The sequence below is a fragment of the Triturus cristatus genome, chromosome 5_2 (assembly GCF_964204655.1).
Source record: "Triturus cristatus chromosome 5_2, aTriCri1.1, whole genome shotgun sequence".
Lineage (NCBI taxonomy): Eukaryota > Metazoa > Chordata > Amphibia > Caudata > Salamandridae > Triturus > Triturus cristatus.
Window position 1 is genome coordinate 253,803,809 of NC_140588.1, and position 17,324 is coordinate 253,821,132.

The 17,324-nt window shown below is 47.8% G+C and overlaps 1 protein-coding gene across 1 annotated transcript in view; it reads right to left on the bottom strand.

Annotated features, from left to right (window-relative positions):
• Positions 1-17,324, bottom strand: part of LOC146822848 (cadherin-9-like) — an 860,888-nt gene that overhangs the window by 708,854 nt on the left and 134,710 nt on the right. The gene's annotated exons all lie outside the window — the stretch shown is intronic.

Sequence of the window (17,324 nt, forward strand, 5' to 3'; positions counted from 1 at the left end):
GAGGATACTCCCATGTCCTTTCTCCAGTTTCGCACCAGAGTGGAAGCCAACGGCTCTCTGAGCTGGTTTGAACTGGACTATGCAAGGAGGGCACCAAATGTCCCTCTCAAGCAGACTGAGTGCTGCTGGCAAGCGCCCCCACCCGGCCCCAATACACTAAACCCTGTCTGGGAGGTGGTCACACCTCCCTGTGTCAGGATAGCTACTGTTCTGCCTTCCCCTGCTCAAGCTTGGCTCAGCAGCAGGAGGGCAGAATTGGGCACTCTATGTATCATAATGGCTGATGCACTTACAACCCAGGAAAATGGACACCGAAGGTTGTAGGGGTGTCCTGCTCATGCAGGGGCACCGTCACCCTTATAACTGAGCACCCTGCCTTCAGGGACCGAAAGGCCTGCTAGAGGGGTGACTTGTAGGTTTTAGGTGCAGTGACCTTATAATATAGCAACACTCATATCTGTCGTAAGTGGAGCTAGCACCAGCCTACACAGGCTGCAATGGCAGCCCTGTAGCTACAGTTTGAGTGGTCCCCTATGGGTCGCATGATTATTGCTTCAGCCCATTGGGGGCCCCTAATGTACCTATGCCCTGGGTACCTCAGTGCCATATACTAGGGACTTATGAGTGTACAATAGTATCCAATCTGGGATGTACTTTAGTACTACCATAACCAATTTAGGGGAGAAAGCACAGAGACTGGGGTCCTGGTTAAAAGGATACCAGTCAGACTAGTCAGAAACAGCACAGAACCAGGCAAAAAGTTGGGGTAACCATAAAAGCAGATTCTACTTTCCTACAACAACCTACCAGGGGTTGGGCCCTAGTCAATAACTCTAGGCCGCAAATCAATGTACACAATGTAACAAGTGCCAATACTCACTTCTAGTCACCAATACTGGTTCAGTCCGTGGTCACACAACCAAATTGATATGTTCACCATTTCTTTTCAGACTTTTTTCCCAATTCTCTATAAATTTCAACAATTCTCATTCTATGTTATAAAATGTTTATAATCCTAAAACAATACACAGCAAATTCATAACTCTACTTGCACAGATCTTTCACATAAACATGTACATATAACACCTGCCGTAACATATGGGATATAATAAATGTCAAAAAATGTTGTGTGCCATACAAAAATATAACAAATCAAACCTTTTCATACATAAACAAAAGACTATAGCAAGTGAGCCCACGTTCTGACTTTTCCAAGCCTATCAGAAGCCTCCTTATTGTCTCATATATTTAATGCTCCTCTCTTTAGTCTGTGAAATCAAACAGTGCAACAGTAAATGCTATGTGGGCAAAAAATACACTTCTTTGTTCAATCACAACCCTGGGCCTTACTGTCCCTGATTTGATATGTACTCACAAAAACTGTTGATGCATTTCGATCCCCTTAAGTATTCTAGGGTTCTTCTCAGGACTCAGAATGGCTATCTGATCAAATCGGACCGGGACAAAGTCACAAGTTCAGCAAACCGTGATGGAGTGCAGGCCGGATACAGGGACCTAGTTTAGCCCGCTGAACAAAGTACCTTAAATCCTGGTTGTGGAGCATTGTGAGATCCCTCATAGATGATGCATTGCATAGCGGCGGTTCTGATGGACAGCGGGTTGATATGCTAGGTCCTTCATCAAGGATGCCTCGAGGATGCCTTGCCTTGCAGCGATTCCGGGGAGCAGTGAGGCTGTGGTGTGAAGTCCTGAGTAAAGTATGCATCACACAGTGGCAGTTCCAAGGAGTTGCAGGGCTGTGATGCGAGGGCCTGCGTTGAGGAGGTGTCGCACATCAGTGGTTCTAATGAGCTGCGAGGTACTGCGTCGTGGATGTGCTGAGTGCAGTTCTGATGAGGAGCTGTGATTTGATGCACAGCCACAGTTGACGCTTTGTGCTTTAGGCACTATTTTTATTTGAATATTTAAAATTGTATATCTGCAGTTGTACTGATTGTATTTTTGTTGTCTTGGTCTCAAATAATTTATAAAACATTTTTCTAAATTGGTGTGGGATTTTGTTGTTGTGTTTTCGCTCTCTTACTGTTAAAGTACTGCATAAATACACAGTGCCTCTATGTTAAGCCGGACTTCTTTGTGCCAAGCTACCAAAGGGTTAATCACAGCTTAATCAGGCGTTTGCTTGTGAATTCACCATGAAAGGTATTATAGTTGCTATTTGAGTAGGATTTCACCCCACTCAACAAGGGGCATATTAACAAGCCAGGCGATAAAATTATCGCCGCTTTAGCGGCAGAAAACTACCGTTAAAACGGCGATAATGGGCTTGATAATATGCTCTATGGAATTCCAATTGAAGCCCATGTTAGATGTGAAGGACATCTAACCTGAGCTTCAATTGGAATTCCATACAGCATATTATCAAGCCCATTATCGCCGTTTTAGCGGCAGTTTTCTGCCGCTAAAGCGGCGATAATTTTATCGCCTGGCTTGTTAATATGCCCCCAAGTAACCCAATTTACTGTAGTTCCTTTCTCAGTTATCCCTATTTTTACTTAGCTCCTTTGGGGGCATATCAGCAACACCCGGGGATAATTATCGCTCAGCGCTCTTAGCGTGAGGATAATTATCGCCCGGTAACGTGGATTTTTATCGCTGAGATAGCGTGCTATTAGCAACGCTTATCTCCTCAGCGATAACAATCCTTGCGCTAACTGCCTAACGTGAGATTATCGCTGGGCAATGTGGCGTTAGCTTGATGATAGGGACTCACAAACTTAGCCATGATATCCATCTTCCATAGGATATCATGGCTAAGTCAGTCCTGAAGCAGGCGTAAGGAAAGTAGCGATAACAGGGGTTATCGCTACTTTTCCTGCCGCTATGCTTCATGGTGTGGGGCTTGATGATAGGAGAAATGTCGCTTAGCAACATTTCTCCTGTCATGTTAGGTCAGGAACGCCCACTTTGCATCTCATTAGAGATGCAAAGCTGGGCGTTAGGAATCCCCACGCTAAAGCAGGTTTCACGTGTTAGCGTGGCCATGCTAATTAGGCGATAAAATTATCGCCGCTTTTCGGCCGAAAACGGCCGCAAAAGCGGCGATAATTTTTTATCACCAGCTTGTAAATATGCCCCTTGATACTTTACATGCAGCAGCAAGACTTGTCACAGGAATGAATCATGTACATCACATAATATCAGCACTTGTGAGTCTGATATTGATCCCCGCTGAAGCTAGAAGAATGTTCAAAACCAGCCGCATAACATACACTGGCAATCATGTTGCTCCCCTAGACCCTGGCATAGAAAGTAACCCTCCTCAAGGTGGGAAGAAACCACTCCTTGCGTTGTAGGGAATCTTTCCTTCTTTAACTTTCAAGGTTCAAGAAACAAATAACTATAGCCTAATCTCTCTCAGGTAATGCCCTGAAAATCAAGAACTTTATCCCCCCTCAGTATGCACAAACCCATAGTTTGAGATGATCAAACATGACCTGAAACAAATAATGCTCCAGTTCTTCCTCCAAAAATAACCAATAATAATACACAAGCACTTCTCCAGGATATTATGTTAAAAATAATTATTCTCTCCATATGAGCACCAACATAAGGCTTTCTCACAGATTACCCACCTCATTTTCGCCACTTTCTCTCTGTTTAGTCCAGACCTGTCCAGAGTCATCCAGCAAAAAAGGCTACACTTACAGGACCTCTAGCCCTTCTGCAAGACACTCCTTTTTGGGGGCGAGTTGCCCTCACTTCTGTCAGTGTTGTGCTTTTCATTCTGCTGGCAAAGGAGCAAGAAAGTCTAAGGTCACCCTGGAAATCAATGGCTGTAGTTATCGAGTATCTGATTTGACATTTTCAGGTCAAAGGATGAGCTGTAAAAGCTTCCCTTATTCCGTCAACAAGTCCGGACCCCCTCCAAGATACCTAATCCAGCCAAAGTAACCACTTACTAATACCACCCCTAACTTCTTGCTGCCAGAGGCCAAGCTATTATCTTCAAAGAGGCTGGGCATTGAAAAATTCGCCAAAGATGCATACTGGGACTCTCGAGCAGGAATGAGAGGCAAACTAGTTCTAAAGTAGTTTCCTCTTAGGCAGCACAAGGCACACACTGTCTCCTTTACAAAAAAGTTATCAAAAATCCACTTTCATATTGAATTAATTTTTAAAACACAGTTAAAACGAACTTTTATTCAGCACTCTAGCTTTATCTCATGCTTACTGATAGCTATCCATTTCCTGAAAAACCTTCTTTCCCTAAATAATGAAAACAGCTGCAACAGTTTTTCACTGCGAGAGCATTCTAATCCTATTCAGATTTATATATATTAAGTGCAATGTGGACGTCTAAGGCCTCAGAGGTGACTTGACTAATCCATAAAGATAGGTGTACCTACACGAAACACACACTATTCCTCGCCATGTGTTATTTCCCTGCTTTTAAACTTCATCCTAGGAGCAGCACATTGGCACTCCCTGAAGTTATACAAGTTGGCCATGTAAATATGCACTACATCTAGGCCTGGGTCAAATTTAAATTATGCTTGTGTAATTCAGGAACTTCATATTTTGCTTGTTACATGAAATTTCCTAAATTACGTCATAATGTGATTTGCATAATTACAAACCATTAGTGGTAAAAATGTATTGCAAATGTTCATTCATTGTAAAAATTTACAGTGACTGCATGGGAACTACAGAACGCAAGCGGCTTTTTTTTGTGGTGGATTTATTTGCACTAATTTGTTCGGATGCGATGTGCCCCAATGTAAAAAATGGTGCAAGGACTCATTTTAAACTAAAATATAGGGCTAAATTATTGATTTGCATTTCACAAGATTATGCAGATTTCATAGACCCCTAATTATGGCGCACATATGACATGTAACCCCAAAGCAAGTGGTACATTTATTTTGCCAACCACCATGGCCTTACAAGAAAGTTAAATAACCCAGGGGCATATTTACAAGGGTCATATCTTCGCTTTTTTGGTTTTTAAAGCCAAAAAAGCGGAGATAAAAATATCACCCTATTTAAAAGAGGGTGATAACATGTATTAGCGCATGTTAGCACCCTTTTACCCGACGCCTCCCTGTGCATCTCTAATGAGATGCAAAGTGGGCGTCACTGGGCTGTACAACCTTGTAAATATTGCTGATGTACACATCGCGATATTTACAAGGCTGCCCATGCATTTTAGCAGACGTTGGTTTTTGGAGAAAACAGCTGTTTTCTCCAAAAACTTACGTCTGCTAAAATGCAGACTTAGCTATACTTACCATTGGGGGTGGATTATGCTGATACGACCACAGGGTCTGTTCAGCAAGGTTATTGCCGTTTTCCATGGAACATCGCTGGAAAACCAGCGATGTTCAATGGAAAACATCGCTATCATTGGGAAACTATCGCCATTGCGCTATGCCTTGTTAATACAATGCTAGCATGGCGATAATTTCCTGCGATAGCCAGCGATAACATTTTTGTCGCTAAGAGCGACCAGCGATAATTATCGCTGCAGCTTAATATGCCCCTCAATTAGGTGAAACCAATGCAGAGCACGTTTTAGGAAAAAGGCACGGTTAGAGGCTACTTTACAAGCCCATTGGCATGTCACTTTTACCCATATTAAAAGTGATGCACCGGCGGTGCAAGGGTCTTGCAAATAAGCCCCATGGTGTGCAACTGTGTAGCAGAGTGCAACAATTCTGAATCAAGCAGAGAAATATAACATTAATGAGAAAAAATGTACTCAAATGTCCGTCTTAGTGTAAAACTTTTCAACTTTGCTTATCCTAAAATTCCCAAAAGTTGAAGCTGTGCATATTACAATCTCTATAAAAAGAGCACCGAACGTGCAGCAGCTCAGCGAATCCTCAAGACGCCCAACAGAATGGAGTTCAGAGGCAAAACACATGCTTCTTGATTTTCACATTATGAAAAGGAGTGGAATTCATTCATTTTGAGAACTTTTGTTTAAGCATTTATGGTATACATTAATTTATATTGAGATGGTAAAAAGGAATACCATTCGCCAAATTGCTTCGATAAATAATTGAAATGTAACTTGATTGTTCCGCTTTGTGCTTGAGACTAAAATGTGTTTACATCTGGATACCTTGACACAGTAGTAGCATCCGAGTTTCAGCTCTGCCCTGAAAAATAAAACAGTTCTTCTTTCTCTGAGCATCCGCATAGAGGGGCTGCAGTGAACTGTTCATGTATCAACTGTGCTCATGCTCTATATGTCCACCAGCCCAAAATCACAATTGCCCAAGCACTTAGGGGCATATCATTAAGGGCTTTATCTCCGCTTCTCTGGCTTTAAAAGCCAGAAAAGCGGAGATAAAACCAACGCCCTATCAGCAACAGGGAGCTAACATGCGTATTCACATGTTAGCACCCTTTTACACTACGCCTACCTTTGTATCTCTAATGAGATGCAAAGTGGGCGTTCCTGACATACACTACATGTCAGGAGAGCAATGCTGCGTCTTTGCGCTATCAGCAAGGATACCCTTGCATTTTAGCAGACGTTAGTTTTTGGAGAAAACTGCTGTTTTCTCCAAAAACTAACGTCTGCTAAAATCCTGACTAAGCCACCCCTAACATTGGGGGTGGATTATGCTGATACGTCCACAGGGTCGTATCAGCAAGGTTATCGCCCTTTTGCAGTGAACATTGCTGGAAAACCAGCGATGTTCCCTGCAAAACGGCGACAACAGCGCTATCTCTGGAATTGTTATTGCCCTGGAGCAGGGCATGATGATAACGCGCTACCAGGGCGATAAAAAGCAGAGATAGCCAGCGATAAGAAAATTATCGCTAAGCACGGCCAGCGATAATTATTGCTGACCGTTGCTGATATGGCCCTTAATTTGTTAAACATAAGTGTGGCACCCACATTTTCTTAAAAGCCTGCAGCCAGTGGCCACAAATGTAGGGGTTAACCTCAGCATACCTCTTTCTTACACCACTCTACACTTCATGTCTTTTTATCTTACTCTTGCAGGGTCGTGCTTACCCCCACATTCTTTCTTAGTCACTGTTTTCTTAACGTTCTCTTCCTCCTTTATTCTCCCATTTCTGCCTTTCTCTCTCTTGCTATGGGTCAAAGTCTGATGGTGAACAAAAATCCTGTTCCAAAACATGTGTTGGAACCCACCATCGTAATGAGCAGCACAAATAAAGAACATTCTGCTCCTCACAGCATAATACAAATTGAACCATATTAGAACCTGATATTAGACTCAGGTTGCAGTAAAATACTGTCCCTCAATAGCTGATCCCATAGCGGCTCTCCATTGAAGTACAAACAGTTTTCATGTATGCATGTATGTATGTAGGTACGATTGAGGCATTTCTAGAGTGCAAACCAACCCAAAAAGCAGCAGACCACTGTAAATGTTTAAAGACAAGCATAAAGTTAGTGATTGATAGGAGCAGTATCTATTTAATGTGTTGTGATGTAGTGCTCCTTAAAGAGATGTGTCTTCAACTATTTCCAAAAATGGAGCAGCATTCGATCAATCCTGGTGGCTACAGGAACGTTGTTCCAAGCTACTGGCCTTCTTTCTTTTATATTTCTAGTCTGCAGCATATCGGTGTCCTAGCTGCAGGTATGCCAAGCACTGTGAGAGATGAAGAGCTTGTCTGCAAGATAAGCAGAGTTGCTGGGTGTGATGGCTTTGTAAATGATGCCGTTGGTTTTGACGATGGTACTGGCAGGCAAGGTGGAGCCAATGGATTTCCATGAGGACGGGGGAGATGTGATCATATTGCTTCAGGCCCTGGATATGACATGCTATGGCATGACAAATCTCCTTAAGGTGTGCCAGGGTGGAGCCTGGGAGGCTATGGAGTAGGGCATCATCACTATTCAGATGAAAAGGTATGTGGGCTTGAACTTCAATTCTGGAAGAAACATTTTCACTTTATTTAAAAGAGAGAGCTTGTCCTTGTTTTTTCTGGCAATGTGTGCCTTGAGGGTGAAGTAGGTGACCATGGTGAATCCAAGTGTCTCAGGATTCAGTGAAAGTGAGCCAGGTTTGAATTGTTTCTGGCATGTTATCCTTGGCAAATAACAGGAATTCTGTCTTGGTTTGGTTGAGCTTCAGGTAGGCGCTGGACTTTCAAGTAGAGTTGCACAGTACTGGCTTACTGGTGAATCTTAATTCTGTTATCTGTGAGTATATAGCCAATGAAAACACAGACATTAAAAAACATAGAGGGGATTTCAAAATCCTTTTCCGAGTATAAATACAAAATCAGTAAGCCATGCACTTAGAACTAGACCTCATGCAGTTTTAAAAGCAACACCCAACTCATCTACCAGCTGTTTAAACAGTAAGAATACCTACCCATTCTTGCATAAAAACTATCCTGATCATAACACAGTCACCCTTGCACTTTGGCACAAGGGTGCCTGCATTGGCATTAGGCAGAGGAGAGCATGGGGAGATAACAGAACTGTCATTTCTTTCTGTTTTCAGTTCTGCTGTCTCCATTTTACACACTACAGAGCAGCAACTTTACTTGCTGTGCAGCATTGTGTGAATTTTTTTGTGAATATGCCCTCAATTTAATAGGTCAAAATAAATCATTGTGAGCAGTCAGTGTATATTTTTATAGCTCCTGACATGCTCAGCTGCCTGCTTAGAAGCTTTAAATCACAAACACTTTTCTTAGCAGCTGTTGCTGACAATGCCAGCAAGTGTCCATTTATTTTTTTATTGAATAGCTAATGTGGAGAAGTTACTTTTGCTTGGGTGGCTATCGGCCAAGCATCTTCTCCTGCACAGACATTCCTATTTGGAGATGTCATGTAGCAGTTGAAAGAACGTATTTTAGGTTTCAGGGTTTCTGCCATACGAGATGAGGGTTTCTGCCATACGAGCTGCCACGCCATGTTCAGTATATTCTCAGAGAGATACAATTTTTTAGTTTTGACTATTTTGGACAATTTTCAGGTATCATAATAATTGTTTATTCAGTTTGATGTTGATTGTGGATTGTATTAATAGGTTGATTTTCCTCACAAATGCACGCATTATTTCCCCTTCTACTGCAACTGACTGAAGCAGGGTGGGTTATATATATATTCTTTGTTGTTTTAATTTTAGAGTTTTTTAGGGATTGAAAATTACATGGCGTGTTGGTGGGCCCTGTTTTTTTGACACTGCATCATGCACTTGCGCATAGAAGCGGACTGAGGAGAGCTAACATAGTGAAAGACCTTGATCATTCTTAGGCTGTGGCTTGTTGACAAAGAGTGGAAAGGTGCAAAAGTGATGGATAGAATGCTTGAATTAATCAAAGCCACTGGTAATTACTACGGTTTCATTCCAGTTCATCATCTTTTTGCCCACTGTGTCATGCCCGAATACAGCCATAAGCATCTATGGGCCTCTTTACAAGCTGGTTTGCGTCACTCATGCAACACTCAACGTGATGCAAGAGCGACGCAAACCTTAAGTGTGATTTATGAAGCCACATAAGACCACTTTGCGTGGCCCTGAGTGGCTCCATAAACCTGTAGTAAGGCAACAGAGCATAAAAGGCATTCTATGGGCTTTACTTGGGTGTGCCGCTGCAACTTCGCCCTCGGCCTGGTCGCCCCCACACCTCCCGCCTGCTCCTTACCTGCTGAGCCTCCTGCTGCCACCTGCTGCTGGAGCAAGATCACAGCCGAACAACTCGCTGCATCCCTGAGCCAGCACCCTCCCGCCAGCTCACCGAACCCCAGCCAAGCCGCCGGCAACCTCACGAAATGGATCTCCACCTGCGTGGACGAGCTCGCCCCTCTGAGGACCCCGCCCAGCAGACCCGGAAGCAAGAAGGCCCCGTGGTTCACCGACGAACTCAAGAGCTCCAAGAAGAACTGCCGTGCCCTCGAGAAAGCCTGGAGAAGAGACCCAACGCCGGACAACATGACTACCCTCAAGCTCGCCACCCGAATGCACCATCAACTGATCCACGCCACCAAGAAAACAGCATTCAAGGACCGGCTGGACAACAACGCACACAACAGCAAGGAACTCTTCAACATCGTCAGAGAGCTCTCCAACCCCAACGCCGGAACCAACGACATCACCCCATCGCAAGACCTCTGCAACTCCCTCGCCTCCTACTTCCACAACAAGATCGCTGACATACACAACAGCTTCAGAACACAACCAACGCTCCCCACGACCAAACCAACGCCCCCCACCACCACCCTCAACGCCTGGACACCGATCCACCTCGAAGACACCATCAGCACGATGAACTCCATCCACTCCGGATCCCCAACCGACCCCTGCCCTCACCACATCTTCAACAAGGCCGACGCTGTCATCGCACCCCACCTGCGGGACATCATCAACACCTCCCTCGACACCGCCACCTTCCCTGAGAGCTGGAAGCACGCCGAGCTCAGCGCTCTACTAAAGAAACCAACGGCGGACCCCACCGAACTCAAGAACTACCGCCCCATCTCGCTCCTCCCGTTTCCAGCCAAAGTCATCGAGAAGACCGTCAACAAGCAACTGGCAGCCTTCCTCGAGACGACTGGTTCCCTCGACCCATCCCAGTCAGGCTTCCGGGCCAACCACAGCACCGAGACCGCCCTCATCGCTGCCACCGACGACATCCGAACCCTGCTGGACAACGGAGAAACAGTGGCCCTCATCCTCCTGGACCTCTCCGCGGCATTCGACACTGTCTGCCACCGCACACTAGTGCAGCGCCTCAGCAACGTCGGAATCAAGGAGAAGGCACTGGAATGGATCATCTCCTTCCTCACCGGAAAGACACAGAGAGTCCGCCTGCCCCCGTTCAGATCAGAAGCCACGGAAGTCATCTGCGGCGTCCCTCAGGGCTCCTCGCTCAGCCCCACCCTCTTCAATATCTACATGAGCCCCCTTGCGGCCATCGCACGCCAACACAACCTGAACATCATCTCCTACGCCGATGACACCCAGCTGATCCTCTCCCTGACCAACGACCCCGCCACCGCCAGAGCCAACCTACACGAAGGGATGAAAAACGTGGCCGAGTGGATGACGACCAGCCGCCTGAAACTGAACACAGACAAGACGGAAGTCCTCATCCTGGGCTCCTCACCCTCCGCCTGGGACGACTCCTGGTGGCCCCCCCACCCTGGGCAACGCACCCAAACCGACAGACCACGCACGCAACCTGGGCTTCCACCTGGACTCCTCCCTCTCCATGACCAGACAAGTCAACGCCGTCTCCTCGTCCTGTTTCAACATCCTGCGCATGCTACGTAAGATCTTCCGGTGGATCCCCACCGAGACCAGGAAGACGGTCACCCAGGCCCTCGTCACCAGTCGACTGGACTACGGCAACGCCCTCTACGCCGGTACCACCGCCAAGCTCCAGAAGAGACTCCAGCGGATCCAGAACGCCTCGGCGAGACTCATCCTCGACGTCCCCAGACGAAGCCACATCTCCAGACACCTGAGAGACCTGCACTGGCTCCCGATCAACAAAAGAATCACCTTCCGGCTCCTCACCCACGCGCACAAAGCCCTACACAACCAAGGCCCGACCTACCTCAACAGCCGCCTCAACTTCTACGCTCCCAAACGCCACCTCCGCTCGACCAGTCACGCCCTCGCCGCCGTCCCCCGCATCCACAGAGCGACAACAGGAGGAAGATCCTTCTCCCACCTGGCCGCCAAGACTTGGAACGCCCTCCCGACCGACCTACGCCTGACCCAAGACCACCTCTCCTTCAGGAAGAAGCTCAAGACCTGGTTGTTCGAGCAGAAGCGGACCCCCCCCCCCCCCCCCCCAAGCGCCTTGAGACCCTCCGGGTGAGTAGTGCGCGTTATAAATGCCTATGATTGATTGATTGAACTTCCATGGTTTTTGATGCAATTCCAGATTTAGGAGCACTGGTAAACCTGGGAATGTGCCAAAAAGATATGCTTTCCAAAGAGAGGCATAAAAAGGAGAAATATCTTTATGTATCCTTGTTACTTCTTCTTTCTTTGTGTGCTTCGTTCTGCAGTACACATAGATAGATGAATAAGCCTCTCAGTGCATAAACACCAGTCTGCATGCAGCACAGGCATGCTTGCATCATGGTGCAAGGGGGCCTGCATTGGTGCTTGGCTGCCAAAAGGGTGCCAGCACAGAAGTAAAGGCAGGAGTGTGTTGTATTGCCTTAAACAGGGCACATTCCTGCCCTTTCCCTGTCATGCAGTGAAGTGCATCAAGGTGACTTGCTGCGCTGCACTACGAGACTTTTTCATAAATAAGCCCCCTAGCTTGTTGCTTATGTCTTGCATGATTTGGTGTGCAATATGTGCATTCTTTGAGAAAAAGTACCCTGCTGCCATATAAATGTAAATACCTCTAAACACATTAACTCAATGAAATGTAAGCAACTTTCAAAAAACAAAACCACAGATTTTGCCCAATCCTATTTATCACAAAAGTGCTGACAAATGGTACTGTAACAAAAGATTAGGAGATTGTATAACCCTCTTAATTTGTTTGCAGAAATGTTCTGTAGATCACCAGGGCAGCAGGTACAATTTCCTCTTTTGTTTTCTACTAGGTGGTACAGCTGGTCTCCTGGATGTCTACCTCGTATATCTCCTATTTAGCCTTCATCACCTTCTTCTTTTCTGAAATCCCAGATGTCAACCTTGTCTATATCTTCTTTAGCCTCCATCACTTTCTTCATTTCTTAAATCCCATTCCCCTCACCATTGAGATTACCTTCTTGTTTCTGCTTAAATTTTAATCTAAGTCATCATGCACACAATGGGGCATATTATCCAGAACGTGTGATTATCGGCAAAAATGTTACTTAACGCAACTCCCAACATCGCAGTCTATCGCGGGAATTTTGCGCCGTGTTAACCAGGCATTCACAACACGGCGGTACCACGCGATAGTCACCAGATAATGCGTCAACTGACCACGATAAAATCAACTCCATGCCATCAACAATTTTTCGTCACCTCCACTGTGTCATTGGCGACAAAAAATTGACTATGTCAGGCCATTGTGGACAAGGTGACTGCAGTCAGAGTGCTGAAGAGGACAGTGGACGCGGTCAAGAGGCGCTGGAATGACGTCAAGCGCAAAACCAAGCTGAAACTCGCCAACAACCGGAAGGCAGCAATGCAGACAGGAGGCGGCAGTCCTGCGCCACAGGAGGAGCTGGAGGAATTGGTGTCCACAGTCATCAGTGGGGAGACGGTGGCAGGAGTTGGTGGACTGGACACTGCTCAAGAGGACCAGACACAACAGCACCAGGGTGAGTAACGACCAGGGACTGGGTGGACGGGGGAGATGGGCACAATGGCACACATGCACAAGTAAGTAGGGCACAGCTGCGGACAAATCATGCCCCAGACCCAATCTCCCACAAAGAGACCTATGTACCCAAATATGCAATATCTCAGCACTGTGTGAACACAGACGTCAGAGGCACACCGCATGTAAGAGATAAGGGGCAGCCAAATCAGAGCTGCAGGGCCGACTCCTCCAAAATGCGGCACACACACACTACGTGTGCAGCACATCAACATTGACAACGAAGTGGCACAAACCGCAACATATTCACCATAGAAAAGAGGACACAACTGGTGCTGACTGGGTGTAGACACTGGCCAATCAGAAGTGGCATTGCAGGGATATGTTAGTTGAAAATGTACAAGTACAAACACACAGCCGTAATGTTGTCGGAATGTCCACTGTCCCGCAGCAATTGGGCAGCCCCCCCGAAACAGCCACAATGTACACAGTCAATGCGACAACACACATGTGAACACATTGTTAAACTGCATCTCCCCTTCACATTGCAGAGGGACAAACACCACCTCCTGCAGAGCAGTCCCAACCTCTCTTCTCTGATGATGAAGAGGACCACCACACCTTTGACTCCGACGCCCTCCGAGAGTTCATTGACAGTCTTAGCAACACACCTCCAGGAGCAGGGCAGGCAAGCTGCAATGAGGAGAACCCACCCCCTGCATAGACCACACTGCAGGCAGCACCCACCACCACGGCTGCCTCCCAGGACCCCCACGAAGAACACATGGCCTTCCAACACCGTGTGCTAGGATACCAGGAGCAGCTGGCTGAACAGGTGCAGGTGGGCTTCGACCGCAATGCAGACAAACTAGATGCCATACGTGGGTGTCTAGGTTCCATCAGGGACCACACACAGTCCCTAACGGACACCCACAGTCTGCTCCATGCTCTCCAACAAACCATGGCTGACATCGCTAGAGTCCTGACTGTGAGACAAGAACGACTGACAGTGTCTAGTCAAAGTGGCTCCAGTGAGCTCGCATGGGAGTTGGTTCTCATGCGGAGGCTCATGGAGAACATGGAGCCGGCCAATGCCGAAAGAGCGGCTGACAAGCATGCACACCGGCGAGAGGTAGCTGGGTTCCACAATGACTTCAAAACCATCCTCATGGCATTGCTGCCACAAGGCCTGGCGCAGATGCATGCTGCTGCTACCACTATATCCGCATCTCCGCCCCCTGAAGTGTCAGTGCCACACAGTGTGGCAGTCATTCCACCTGCGGCCCCTTGCGTGTCACTACCACACAGTGCTGGAGAGAGGCCAGCACCACCCACACATGAGGCACATGAGTCAGCAGAGGACGAAGATAAGTGGATAAATCTGGCTTTGTGTTAAGAAGGACGCAGTAGCATTCATCTCCGCCTCATGGCTTGTTTCAGCTTCGTTCCGCCCTCTGCATCAACACCTTGCACTGTCCCCGGATACACTCTGCGACACTCACCTTGGACCTCGACATGGACTGCCATATTCTGTTTGATCGCTAATGACCCAGCTACCAGAATGACTCTAGCTGGCCCTCCATGGGCAAACATTTGAAACTGTGGTTTGCGTGGCCCTGTAATGCTCCAGATACAACACCCCACTGAATGTGCATTAAACATTCCAAATTACACAGATGTGTCGTTTATATGGTCTTTCAAGTGTGGTAGTATTGGTGAATGTGGGGTCCGTGAATTCCTCTCATGTCCATGTGGCTCATGTTGTTAGGCTTGGGCCACAGGGTGACACATTGCTGATTGTCGTCTGTGTGGCACCGACGCAACAACAGCGACACACACATTTGTAACTCCCTTGTCCAGCCCCGTACGGAACCACGCACAGAGCCCTGGGGTGATTGTTCAAACCCTTACGCTGTACTGGCATATGCCAGGCCAGCCCAACCCACTACGCTTATGCTCCAGGGGGTGACAACAATGCAACATGTGCCCGGACTCTCCTGTTGTGATCTGCTGCTCACAGGTCTAGTTGTTAGCATGCCACGGCCACTCCCTCACAGCTGGTTTACACCCACACCACACCCATCCAGCACACGCGTCACCGCACATGTGACCCTGCCAATAAAATGGGCCGGGTGCACGTGCACAACACCCTTTCCAACCTCTCCTGGGGTGTATCCGTGTGGTGTGCATGTAGGCATGGGGGCCAGGGGCCTGTGACATCACATTCCGCAGGCCCAGAGGGGACACAATGGCGTCTGCACCACGATACCCAATCATAGAGGGTCCATGACTAGCGGGGCACAGACTTAGTGGCACCGGATATACTGCGGCTGGCACAAGCACACTGCCACGAAACGGTGACTTTCGGTGCACTGAGGTAGGGGCACCTTAAGTGCTGACCGGGTGTGCAGCCAGCGATGATGCCCCGTCCCGGCAGTCCGGACGGCTCAGGTTTTGTGTGCCCTGCTGGACCACAGTGTAGGCCTGAGCCAGCGCTAGTGCGGGGCTACTGCCACGTGGCGTCGCTTTGGGGATCACAGAGTTAGTGGCACCTATGAGGCTGAGTGGGTGTGCAGCCTGCAATTATGCCGGGTGCACTGGTATGTCCTCTGCCATGCAGTAATCAAGACCCAACACCAAATGTGAGATCTGCTGGTCTACGGAGCGGGGCTGCATGATGTGAAGGATGCCATGCCTGCGTGCCCCGGGCTTGTGGCTTGCAGCGGCACGTGGTGGGCTCACTTTTGTACACGCCGGTGGCAGAAGGTGAGCAGTGCGGCCTGCGTGCACAGGGGCGGTCATGCACCGCTGGGTGGCGGGAGGGGCAGGGGTGCATCTGCCTGGGTGCGCAGGTGCAGACCGGCGATGGTGTTGTGTGCAATTGCATGTACTTTGCATTCAGGTATCTGGACTTTGTTTCAGATGACGGGTCTGTCTCAGATGTGGGACCTGGTGGACTGCACTACATACTGGCACATGGTTAGAGACAGACTGGAGGCAGCAGGTGAGCAGTGTGGCCTGGGTGCGCAGTGTAGGCACTCTCTCTCCATGTCCCTCTCTTCTTTTCTCTGTCTCTCTCTCCCCCTCTCTGCCCATCTATCTCTCTCTCCCCCTCTCTGTCCGTCTATCTCTCTCTCCCCCTCTCAGTCTGTCTATCTCTCGCTCCCCCTCTCTGTCCGTCTTTCTCTCGCTCCCCCTCTCTGTCAGTCTATCTCTCTCTTTCTCTCTCTCTCCTTCATTCTCTCTCTGTCCCTTGATGTGCGCATGACACACCTTCTCATCATGGTTTTTGTCTTGCAGGTTGTGACCTATGGATTGTCCCAAGGGGAGCCGACATGTGTCTTCATTTCTGTCCTGTATTTCTTTTAATGAATTTTCATTTGTTGCTTCGATGGGGAATGTGTGATGCTCATTTTTGTGACGACACATTGCATGTCACCAGATGTGATTATGCGACATCATGCGGGTTATTTGGTATATGGTTCTATGTGGTTGATGTTACATATCTTTGTCCGGGGGTGGGTGGGGGGTACCCGGAGTGGGGCCCAGTGGGATGGGGGAAGGTGGAGTCCTGGGGGTGATGGCAGTGGGTGTTGTTGCCCTCTTGGGGCTCCGGGATGCATGTTCTGTGGCTCCATGGCATCTGTTGTTCTACAGGTGCGGATCTGGGCTGGGCTCCCTTTTGTGGTGCAGGTTGTAGTCTGACTTTGCACCAGGTCAGAGCAGGTGTTAGTTTGCTGTTGCTAACGCGCCTTATTGCATGTTTTGTGATCTTATCGCCTATGTGGCTGGTTGTTGAGAATGTTGTGGAGTGGTGTTGTCGCGGCTTTTTGCTCGGGAATGCCTACTCTGCATCTCATTAGCGATAGTTGCCGGGGTCATCCTTGGCGATGTTTTTTGCGGCTGCTATCACCGGAAAAGTGGTGATATGGGCTGTTTGCACCAGCTTGTGAATAGGGTGGTAAGTTTATCGCAAATTTGGCTGCGTTACGGTGCTGATAACTTGGCGATAGCTCCTTAAGAATATGGCCCAATGTCTTTAAACTGTGCCTGAGCTGCCTCTTTGACAACATCATGTG